Source organism: Eublepharis macularius, chromosome 1 (assembly GCF_028583425.1).
Source record: "Eublepharis macularius isolate TG4126 chromosome 1, MPM_Emac_v1.0, whole genome shotgun sequence".
NCBI classification, from domain to species: domain Eukaryota; kingdom Metazoa; phylum Chordata; class Lepidosauria; order Squamata; family Eublepharidae; genus Eublepharis; species Eublepharis macularius.
Genome location: NC_072790.1, coordinates 99,462,284 through 99,474,386, shown reverse-complemented (window position 1 = coordinate 99,474,386; position 12,103 = coordinate 99,462,284). Strand labels below are relative to the sequence as shown.

The following is a 12,103-nucleotide window of genomic DNA, read 5'->3' as shown; positions in this document are numbered from 1 at the left end:
TCTTGTGGAAACGTGCTTGTGTTAATGAATCATCACAAATCAACCGCACAGGCAGCAGGTCCATCTTGTCTGGTAAGGCATCAAAGGCAAATGTTTTAACTGGAGTCTGCATACTAAAGGATGAGACATCAAGTTATGCACAACATGTGAACTGCTAGATTAGAAAATGTATAGACATACTTTTGGATGATAAATTAAGATTTCCTAGTAATTCAAGATATTTGCAAATATTAATGGTGGTCTCAGAATCAACTAGCATTTATACTAGCAGTATAAATGAATGCATCTCTAAAAGGACTGGGTTGGATCCAGCAATCTGTCTGCAGAAGGTGATGATATTTGCAGGTCTTCTCCACTTTCCCCTCTTTCTGGCAGTTATTTCAAACCCCGGAAAGTGATCCTAGGATTGCAGGATTCATATGGAGTAATAGCCATGGGGGGTGGGGGTGGGGGTTGGAACTCTGCAGACAACAGAGGCAGAAGGAAGCAATTTTGCCCTTTTCTCCCCTTTTTGCTTCAGTCCACTGAACCATGTGGCTATTATCCTGTGGGGGTCCCACAACCCCAGCAATCCACTTTTCCAGGGTTAGAGAGGGGCTGCTGAGGAGAGGGGAAAGTGGAGAGTATCTATGATTCTTGTTTGACTAGATTGCTGGGTCTAACGCACTATTTCTTTGTAACAACAAATATGTAGGGCAGGTCTCTAGAGAGGTGGCATACCTGTTTTATAAACAAACAAACAAAATGGGTCATTTGAAATAACCCAAAGAAAGAAAAATCAATTTTGAGGAAAATGTGACTAAGACACAAATGCTAAATTTTTAAAATAGTTTTTTTAATTATTTTTTAAACAATAAGGGGTACATAAGGAAGAAGGGAAAGGGAACACAGGGTTTAAGTTTGCAACAACCCCCCCACTATAGATACACATTACAAGGATAATTACAAAGATTATTAAAGTGCAGCAATTATATAACATTTTTCAGATATATAGAATATTAAACTATATAATCAAATTAAATTAAAATGCTAATTTTGTCTAGTACATAATGCAGGATAAATTTAAATAAATAAATAAGTTTTTAAAAAGATATAAACTCTTTCTGAAGAGCTTCCTAGGGCTTACTTGGGCTTCAGTGCATTTTCTCCCATATTTCACTGCTCTTTTCTTTGCTCTGTAGCCTCGCTTATTCCCCTCGCCCTTTCTTAGAATACAGTTAGCTTTCTGTTTATTCTTCACACTTTCAAACACATGCCTGTTCTCAAGGCTGTGGGACTGTCCTTGTCTTCTGTGTATCTAAAAAGGCAGCTGAAACAAAACTGTGAATCAGTAGTGTGAGTAAGCTACTGTTTTGATGACAAGCTACCTTGTTCTTGGCATGACTCCAAAAACAGTTCCTTAGTACAGCACCTTAATACAAAAATTTTAACAGAAATTGCTTTAACTATCTGTCACTACCTAGCAAATTCCTTCTTAGGATAGAAGTTTTGCTTCTTGAGGTGTAGAGGCTAAGATTGGTCAGATTTTAAGAACTGCTATAGAGACATCGGGCTAACTGACTCCTGAATCCTGCAGTTCTTCTAAATATCCCCTTTCCATTCCCCTTACGTATATTTTGCTCTGAAAACTTGATGTGCCAAGGGTGTTTACATGCAGCCTGAATTATATCCATGTTTACTTTGAAGGAAGCACTATAGCTTCTACTGATGCTTAATCTCAAGTAACTATGTATAGGATTGCAGCCCATATCTTCTTTGGACCAATTTACTACAATGATATTATTTACTGGCAATTAAAATAATGACTGTTGTTGTGCATTAGAAATATATTTAAGCAGCCGATGGCTTGATTTGGGGTGTGCATGTGAATGGTTCCTCTCTGTATTCTCATAGCTTTGGGCAAATCCACACTCACTCATCTTCCGCTTATCTTGCGCTGTTGTGGCAATCACCTTTATTCCGCTACCAGGCTGTGCATCCTCACATCCACCCTTCTGGTGCGTCTTCATGGCGCAATCAGTTCTCCACACGCTACTGAGTACAGCGGCACCGTGGGTGGTTCCATCCTCTGCCGTCAGAATTGACGGCGCACGTCACTTCCCTTTTTTTTAAAAAAAGGGGTCAATTATCCAGTATACCGATATCTTGAATTTGTTTCCCGCACCTGCCGTTCACTGGAGACGACCATTGTTGGAAATACAGGATTGCTCAGCTTAGCACCTCACACTCTTGAAAACTGGGGAACTCAATAGGGAAACAGTCCCCGTGCGACATGCGCATGCTCTGGTGACCGTTTCTTTTCCCGCTCAAACCGCTGCTCACTAGGGTTGGTTTACTGGTATACCAACCATTATGCACTGTTAAAAAAAAAGGGAAGAAAACGGATTTTTGCGAATATCACGTGATTTGGAGGGAAGGCGCAATAGTGGCGCGGTGATGGTGGGGCACACGCGGAACGGGAAAGTGTGTGAGTATCTGCGCAAATAGCGCGCCGCTTGAGAAAAAAAACGCGGAATCAAATAGGTAGTGTGGATTTGCCCTTTGACAGATCAGTACTTCAGAATCCAAAGTAGAATTCAACCGTGAACAATCCACTCAATCTAAAGAAGACAATGACTGCAAGAACAACCATGATCTTATTTCTGATTTGTGTGCTAATCTGAGAGTAGTAATGAAAAAGCATGATGGAGAAGCGGCACAAATCCCATCCCTCCACTGCACAGAATAATTCTAATGTGAATTTGCCCATCTGTGTATGTCCGGCTCTCCCAGTGGTTGATACTGGGCACAGAGATGATTATGCGCATTGGATCTGATGTGAGTATAACTGAGAGATTATTATGGTGAACTTCAAGTGTGAACTTTGTCTTATTTGTTGAGTATAGATTAACCAATTAGTAGTTAAGACATTTTCACTGTTCCAGTTGCCTTGAAATATCAGGTAGAAATGACATATTGGAATTTCTGTCAGGGCTTGTTTTGTAGCACTGGTGGTGAATTTCTCTCAGTGTTAACAAGAGCAGCTAAATTTCAAGACACTGGATGTGTGTGCGTGCATGTGCATGATCACATTTTCAGGAGAAGGCACATTTTCCCTCCCAGTATTGTGACCAATAGAACATTTTATTATGCGCTGGAATCAAGGGTCTTCTACAGCAGCATTCCAGAGAGAGGAATGTCTGGCCAGTAAATGGATGCAGACATCCTATGAATTTGCAGTTAGATAATAAAAATGGATTTCAACTGTACTAAATTTACTATTGTGAAAGAACATCTGATGAAAGGATTTGTGAGTTATACATCTACCTGTGTCTTTAGCCATGTTTGTCGATTTATTCAGGCTGTTCTGGAATTTTGTTGATATTGTCATTTCAGTCTGCGATGAGAGCATTTTACCCATAGCCTGGAAACACTTAAATCAAGGAGTAGGTTAAATTTATCACTGGTGAAGGAGATTAATGTAGTTGTTTGACTTTTCCTTGGGTCTAATGTCAGGACTGATTTGACAGATGTCATTCAATTCCTTGGAAGCTTAATGCTGACTTTGTGGGAAGAATGTTTTCATTAAAGTTCCCACAGCACCCCTATGAACAACTCTTTTTTATATTTTAATTTTTTTTCAAGAGAAGAAACAAAACAACCACAGAGACAGATTTCTTTCCATCATCTGTTCCAAAGAAAGCATGCACACTCTTTTATTTACATTCCTGGAATGGTTGCACCATGGCGGACAACCGCTGGGCTGGTTCACCCATGAAAGCCCATATCATTCCTCCTGATCCTCTCTAGATATGAAATATCAGGGGGAGTTAAGTGTGAATTGCAAAAGAGCTACCTGCACCTGAATACTCTGCTGATGTGTCTGTGATTGTGACAGTAACTTTTTGGAGTCACAGAAACTACAACAGAAGAGAGACTGCTGGTTCCAAATTAATTTTCCCTCATCATACAACCTCATTCCAAGGGATAGTCAGGATGGATCATATGGAGAAACAGTGGTTAGTTTGCATGAGTTAATCTTTGTCTTACAACCATCTCAGATTTAAGTAGGAAATGGCTTTTGTTTGTGTGTTATTAAGAAACCATGACTGAATCCCTGTGCAGGGCAACCACATACTGGCTGTGGGTTGCACAAAGAGACAGATATACTGGGAAGTGTGAACAGTATATTAACACAGGAAATTCCAGGTCTAATGGGAATGCATTTTAGCAGCTATTTAGGGACAATAAATACTGTGGCAGGGAAAAGAGGTAGTCCTTGAGCAGTTATGCAGCTTAATGTATCAAGGAGACATTAAAAGGCAGGATTTTTACAACATCAGTGTCATGTCTGTGTACAGCCATGCCATGGTTGTCTGTGTGTTATATTGCTTGTACCACATTATGCTGAAGCTATATTGCTTTATTACTAAACTGATGTGTAACTCTCTAATTTGTAACCATATTGTAGACTTTACTTCCTGGGGTCCCAGAAAGGGCCTCTCTTGTTATCTTAGAGAAATATGCGAGTCTCAGCTAGCCATGACCTTGGTGTGTCTAGATGCCACAATCAGGTTATTTGTTTAAAACATTTATGCCTTTCCACCTTTTGGATCTCAATGCAGCTTGCAATATAAATAGAACAAACAACAATACAGCAAAAACACAGCTTAAAATAATAATTCAAAAACTATCAGTACATTAAAAAGTGGCTAAACACATGTCTTCCTGAACAAAACAGTCTTCAGCTGTCTCCTGAAGATTCTGAAGACAGTGAGGGGGCCAAGTTTACTTCCCTAGGGAGATGGTTTCACAATTGTGGGGCTCCAACCAAAAACGCCCTGTCTCATGTACCAACCAAACGAGCTTCTTTGGTTAACATGTAGGGGTCGCCAGCCTCCAGATGGTGGCTAGAAACCTCCCAGAATTACAACTGATCAGTTACTCTGGAGAAAATGGCTGCTTGGAGGGTGAACTCTAGTCTATACCTCCCTTAGGCCTCTCCTCTTCCCAAACCATACCCTCTCTAGGCTGCACTCCCAAACTCTCCAGGAATTTCCCAACCTGGAGCTGGCAATCCTAGTAACAGGACATTCAGAAGGACCTCTCCAGGTGATCTTAGCTTTTGGACAGGAACATATGGGAGAAGGAGGTCCTTCAGATACCCTGATCCCAAGCCATGTAAAGCTTTATAGGATAGAGTCAACATCTTGAACTTGGTTCAGGGGCAGATTGGTAGCCAGTATAATTGCTGTAATTACTCATGTTTCTCGTAGCTGGCCCCAATTAGCCATCATGAACATGACTTTTCAGGGGCAGTGTAACGCCATCCAAGACAAGAGAGGCCACACATCGCTGACCGACCTTTCTATTAACCCAAAGAATGATTGTCTTGTTGGGATTCACTTTCATCTTGTTCACCCTCATCCAGACCATTAGCAACTTCAGGCCCCAGTTCAGAATATCAACATCCCTGGAATCAGATGGAAATTGAAGTTGGAGCTGGGGAGACGATGTCTCCCTATCAGCTGCACCTGCACCTAACCCTGTCCAGAGTACTTTGTCCCCTTCAACCTAAGAGACTGAAGGAGAATTTACAAAAGATCCAGATGATGCAAGTGTGATTTTAAAAACTTAGAAGGAAGACTTTGTAACTGCAAAGCTCTTTTTCTACCAAAATAATAAAAACTGGTAACATTCCTAGCTTTGATTCTGGTTTCTTGGTAGGTAAACTGTTGCTGTGCTTAAGAATAAGCCTGAGGATTTCGAAGTATCTCCTGAGGAGTTTGAAGTGTTTCTGGAGGGGACAAAAACAGAAGCAACCTGGCCCATGATGCTCTGCCAGTGGTGATGTGGTGAAGGGGAGACAGCAGCAGAAGGTACCTACTGCTTCACCCTCTCTTCACTCTTCGGTGTAAAAGAAATAACACACGCCATCTTCTGGTGAATGAATGAACAAAATCAGGCTATTCTAAACAGAAGAATAGGAAAGCAAAGAATGCTCTGTGAAAATCTGGTGTTTGGCCCTATCACTGTCAACAAAGGACAAGAAACAAAAGGCCTTTCCAGATGAATCTTTTTAAGTAAAAGTTTTATTTAAAAGGAAAAGGTATGAATGACAGTAGAAAGTGCATAGAAACTTATTCAAAGCACTACATTTGAATTAGATTTAAACGACAACAGAAAAATATATTCAAAGTATATAACAGCACAATTAGATTATATAACAGCTCTCTGCCCCTCTCCTTAATTGCTTATACCCAAACGTTAATGTCAGTGATTTTTAATCCATTTTGCTGCATATAGTACTCTCACTGCTGTCACCATATACCAGAAAAGGTCTGCCTGTTCTTTTGTAACATTAGTCGGTAAAATATTTAATAGCATATTTTTTGAGTTCAGCTCAAATCTGAACTTGAGAATCTTCTGTATCTCTTCATGTATCTTTATCCAATATCTTCATGCTTCTTTGCATGTCCACCAGCTGTGATAAAATGTTGTATCCGTACACTGACATTTCCAACACTGTCCCCTATAATCTTTACTAATTTTTGTGATATCTTTGGGCGTAATATACCATCTGAAGAACATTTTGTACCAATTCTCTCTTAACAATTGGTAATCTGTAAATTTAATATCTTTGGTTCATAGATCTTCCCACTGATTCATGGGGATGGTTTCTCCAAAATTTTCCATCAATTTTAACATACAGTTTTTAACTTGTTCCATTGTTCCATTGTTCCATTTCTGTGTGATGTTGCAATAGAATTTTATAATTTTTTCCTAGTAAATGCTTCAAGTCACAGGTTATTAGTAATTCAAATTCTGTATAAACACCCTCTTGCTTTTGAATGGATTTTAGTGATTTCTTAAGCCATAAATAGTTATGAATATGCTCCTTAGCATCAGTTGTCTCCAATTTAATGTGTCTTCTACTCAGATTTATAAACCAGCTCCAGAGCTCACCTAAGTGAGCTACTAGTGAGTTGCCATGTTGGACTCCTCCATCTGAATCACCTTTTCAGATGATTCTGTGAAGCACTACAATTGTAAGCTGTTCTGCAGCTGATGTGCATGATCTAAGCACAGTTCCTCAGGAGAACAATTCAGGCAGCCTGCTCCCAGACCTCTGGGATGGTGTATACATGTTTCTGTTTCCCATGTAACTACTGTAATGTCTGAACTTGAACTCAGGGATATTATTAACCCTCAGATATTCTCTGGAACTCACAGATGTCACCACACAGAAAATGGAAGTATGTATTCCTGACAGGATATTATGGGATTTCCCAAAATGCCATATAATATTTAAAAGCACTGGGACTTGGATTTTATTTATTTATTTATTTAGATATTTATAACCTGCTTTTCTCAGCATTGAGGACCCAAAGCAGCTTAAAACATTGTTCTTGCTTCCTCCATTTCATCTTCACAACAGCCCTGTGAGGGTGGTTAGGCTCAGAGAGAATGAATGTCCCAAGGTAACCCAGTAAACTTCCACAGTAGAGTGGATATTCAAAATGGGTATCCTGTATCCTAATCTGATGTAACAAGCGCTACACTATGCTAGCCATGGTGTATGGGAAAGTGTTTTAACTCTTCTCCTTGTTCCCTTTCCCCTCAAGCATGTACTAGCTCTGGCAGAGAAAAAAGACATGCCTCAGTGTGGATCTGTCTTTCTTACCTACCAGATCCTCCACTGCACTACACCAAATCCCTCTGCCCTCAGTTGCTTTTTAATATTAAGAAGTATGCCAGGAGAGCTAATAATGAGTCTCCTCTGGAAACCATAGTTTGACCCAAGTCCTACCTTACAGAGTACAGCATAAGCTAGAAGTCAAACAAACACTACTCCACCTTTTCTATACTTTCTGTAATCCCTCTATAACTACTGGCAAGAACACTCCAATCTGGTCATTCTTGAATGACAAAATGATGTGGGTTAGTTCTTCATATCTGTTTCTCATCAATGAGTGCGCAACAGTTTGTTCATATACCTTGCAAGTGGCCATGTCTGACATCTCTTAAATTAGTGGTCTCTTGGATACATGATGGATTTCATAATTGTGATTGCTTATAACAGCAGGATTGAGCCCAGTGGCACCTTAGAAACCAACACAGTTTTCAGGGAATCAGTTTTCAAGCGTCTAAGCTCCGTTCTTCAGACACAAGCTGGAGTGGTGAAGATCCTCTAAGTCTTTACATCCCAGTCAGGAGATGGGAGGGGTGAAGCAAAGAAGGGAGTCAGGATGTAAAAGATACAATGCAGCTTGATTACAGCTGAAATACGAACAAGGCTACCTACCTGAAACTATCTTGATTGTTTAGGTAGAACACCTGTAAGTGATAGGGCACCCCTCTACCTTCCCTGCTGCAGTGAATGGAGAACATATTAACTGTATCATCCTCTGATGGAGACCTCAGGCAAAGTTCCACGTTGACATGATGGCTGCTGCTTCTCAGCAGGCAAGTAAAAAGAAACTGAGGAATGAAATGTATGGCAAAATTTACTCTTCAGAAACTTTTTGACTCTATACTCTTATTAGCATTCCTGTGTTTTAGTAAGCATAATACTAAAACAACGGTATAACTTTAGTGTTCTGATATATATTTCCAATACTTTTTAAACATCTGCATTCTATTCCATCACAATTTCTCTTATTTGTGTCAAGCTATATTACACTATATGAGGTGTAAAATTCAGCACAAGTTCTCTGTGTCCCCTAGAAGAATACTTGTGTGAAGGGAGGGGGTTGTGGCTCTGTGGTTGTGAAATTCCCAGCATCTCCCAATAAAAGAGTCCAGGTGTCTGTAAAGACCTTTCTCTGCTTGAGACTCTAAAAAGCCACTGCTAGGCAGAGTAAACAATATTGATCAGCTTCATGGAGTCTCCAGTTAAAGGAATTTTAAGCAGTAGAACTGGGAATCTTGATGGATCATGAGTTAGACTTGGTATCAGTAGGACTAAAAAGAACCGTCACAGGCCAAAGATTCCCTTCACCCTTCTCTTCATTTAGAAGAACACATACAAAGTACTGCATTGAACTGCTATTAGTAAGACAGCCATATCTTAAGTCATAGTTGTCTCTTGATGCTTTTCTTAAATGAGGTTTAATATAGAAAACCTATTTGTCCTTCTACACATGAATTAATTTCTGTCAGTAAAGTATTAAAAATTATGAACATCTATATCTTGAACCACATTGTGGGATACTGTATGTGTCAAGCACATAAGGCACAATCTTTTTGCACTTTGGTGTTAGATCAAAACAACGTCCACAAGTAGCATCTCCGACCCTGGGATATGATTCTAAAATGTCAGTTCTAACCACGTATAATACACAAATGGACATATAATACTGATATTTTTTAAAAAGAAAATCTTTTAAAAGGAAAGAAACAGCAAAAGTAGAAAAGTAGTGAATGCAGATGGGTCTTTTAAACTTATCTCACTCCAAATCACTCCTAGTAGCTTTCCTTCTGTGAGGGAATTCATACAAATTCAGATTCAGACTTGCCCTTAAACCTACACTTGCATGCAATCAAATAAAAAAGAAAGACCTGCAGCCAGAATATCATTCTCCACAGCACTGAGTTTTCCATGAGAAGGTGAAAGTCTTATACTTGTTCAAGAACAAGTGACAGGACAAAAAAAGGATAGGTTTGCATAATCTCTGGTCAAATGACAGGCGTTGCCATATATGACAGGCATATTCAAAGCAAAAGTTGTGTATGTCAGAAGCTGAAGCCTGCCTGTCATGGGCCAGTCAGGGCACAGCAGTGCTGAGGGCTCTTCAAGAGAAGAGGACTCCTCAGGAGAAAGGAGCCCTGGGTAGCTAGCCCTGAACCAGGAACCAGCAAGCAAGCTGACGAGCTGCAGGCTCGTCATCAGGACTAATAGCCAGCAGCCAAGGCAAAGCCACCGAACGCTCTCCAGTCCTGAGGCAACAGGTGAATCCCAGTTGGTTGTTCCTAGCCCTCCAGCATCACCCACGCTGGAGTACCGGAGAGAAGGCAAAGAGTAAATCTGCAGGAGAGACAGCAAAGCACACGCCTCCTGGCCAGATGCCAGCTGCTTTCTGATAGTGATAGCCCCAAGATTGCTGATAGCCCTAGGATCACTCCCAAGCAGCTGGCTGCAAACCTAGCCCTCTGGTGCCTGGCTATAAAACTTAGCCAAGAGAAACTATCAAGAGTGGAAGCAACAAGTTGCCACCCCTTGACTCTTGCATCGGAGCCTGCCTTATTTCTAGATGCAGAGAAGTTAGCCGTGTTAGTCTGTGGTAGCAAAATCAAAAAGAGTCCAGTAGCACAGTCTCTGTATCAGGCATCTGACGAAGAGAACTTGATTCTCGAAAGCTTATGCTAAAATAAAATTGGTTAGTCTTAAAGGTGCTACTGGACTCTTTTTGATTTTGCCTTGTTTCTGTGACCTTCAGATCATGCCTTTGTCTAGTCAAACTTGTTGGTTACTGACTTTGGACCTCCTGACTTTGCTTTTTGGACTGAACTTTGGACCAGGCTACCACCAGCTTTTGGACTCTGTGCTCTTGACCTAAGACTGGACCTTGACTACACTGCTCAAACTAGCCTCTTGCCTGAGCCCTCCATGCTTTGGGAATGCAGCCTGTGCTGCCCAGCCTGGCACCCGACACTGCTCTTTAGGTCCTCATCTGCCCTGGCCCCTTCTACCTCACCTTTCAGTAGTACCTCACTATGAACTTTGCAGGTGGCCTTGGCTAAGCCACTCCTCTCAGCTCCAGTTCTCCCGCTGTATTGCGGGGATAATAATAACACTGAATTTGTACACTGCTCTGAGTGTGACACTAACCTGTCCAGAACATATAAGCACACTGTTGTTGTTGTTGTTGTTGTTGTTATTAATTGATTAATTAACTTCATTTATACCCACCTTTCTCCCCAAATGGGACCCAAGGTAACTTACATAATTCTCCTCTCTTCCATTTCATTCTCACAACAACCTTCGAGGTAGGTTAGACTGAGTGTGTGTTACTGGCCCAAGTTCATCCAGTAAGCTTCCATGGCAGAGTGGGTATTCGAATCTGGTTCTCCCAGATCCTAGTCCAATATTCTAACCACTACAACTTGTTAGCTGTTATTTGCCCCCTTTCCACAGATAAGTCTGTATTCCAAGAGCACATTTTATCTTTCTGGAACAGTGTGCACTTACAGCCACATTTCCTATGAAGACTGAGGACATATGTGCCACCTGTTGTGATATACTCTGCCCATTTAAAGTGAGGAGAGCAAATATGTATTACAGCACATATATCATTTGGTTTATTAGTAGGAGAAAGAGAAGAGGAACTTTCTCCTCAACAATTATTATCTCATTCTCACTTTGAAACAAATCTACTTCCGCTGAAAAATGGTTCATAAATTTAAAGGGGGAAGTCATCCCCCCCCCAAATTTTCTTTCTTTTCAGTTTCAGCTGTCAGAGACTTCTAGAAACCTAAAAAAGATGGTGTTTGTTTGTGTCTATTTTATTTTTGCAAATGTAGCTGAACAATATTGCCTAGGCAGGAGGTTCCTGCCATTAGTGGAGGCTTGGAGGGCAGTCGGACCGCCTTTGTGTTTTCAGCTACGTGTCATTATTTTTAAGGGGAACATATTTCTGTAGTAACCACATCAAATGCTCTTAAAGAATCTCTCTCTCTCTCTCTCTCTCTCTCTCTCTCTCTCTCTCTCTCTCTCTCTCTCTCTCTCTCTCTCTCTCTCTCTCTCTCTCTCTCTCTGCAATTTAATCTTGAATACCTCAAGTTCAGGCCTCTGAAGTTTGCAGTGAATCTTGCTTCCCTCTGAAATCTCTGTCTCCCCTTCCCCACGGAAATGTGAAATGGCTCTCCTGAGGAAGGGCTTGCTTCAGCATTGAAGGCCATTTGGAGATCACTGCTGAGGAAAGTATCTGTCTCCTTCAATCCTATTTTAAGCCTAGAGAGTGTCATTCAGTGTACCAGTTATATCACATCACCATCCTCTGCTCAAGAGTAAGAGCAAGGAACTCCTTTCCTCTTTGTAAAGGAACAGTGCTTTTTGTCATCTTTGATTAGATAGAGCTGAGATTCATTCTTGCATGTTGAGTAAAATGCCACCTTAGTAAGT

At 40.8% G+C, this 12,103-nt stretch overlaps 1 long non-coding RNA gene across 1 annotated transcript; it reads right to left on the bottom strand.

The window, feature by feature from the left end:
• Positions 1-6,053: 6,053 nt before the first annotated feature.
• Positions 6,054-11,873, bottom strand: LOC129337785 (uncharacterized). Its single transcript, XR_008597854.1, has 3 exons — positions 11,756-11,873; positions 8,285-8,460; positions 6,054-8,176 (listed from the first exon to the last, which is right to left on the bottom strand). It is a non-coding gene; the product is annotated as an uncharacterized LOC129337785 (long non-coding RNA).
• Between the last annotated feature and the right edge of the window lie 230 nt (positions 11,874-12,103).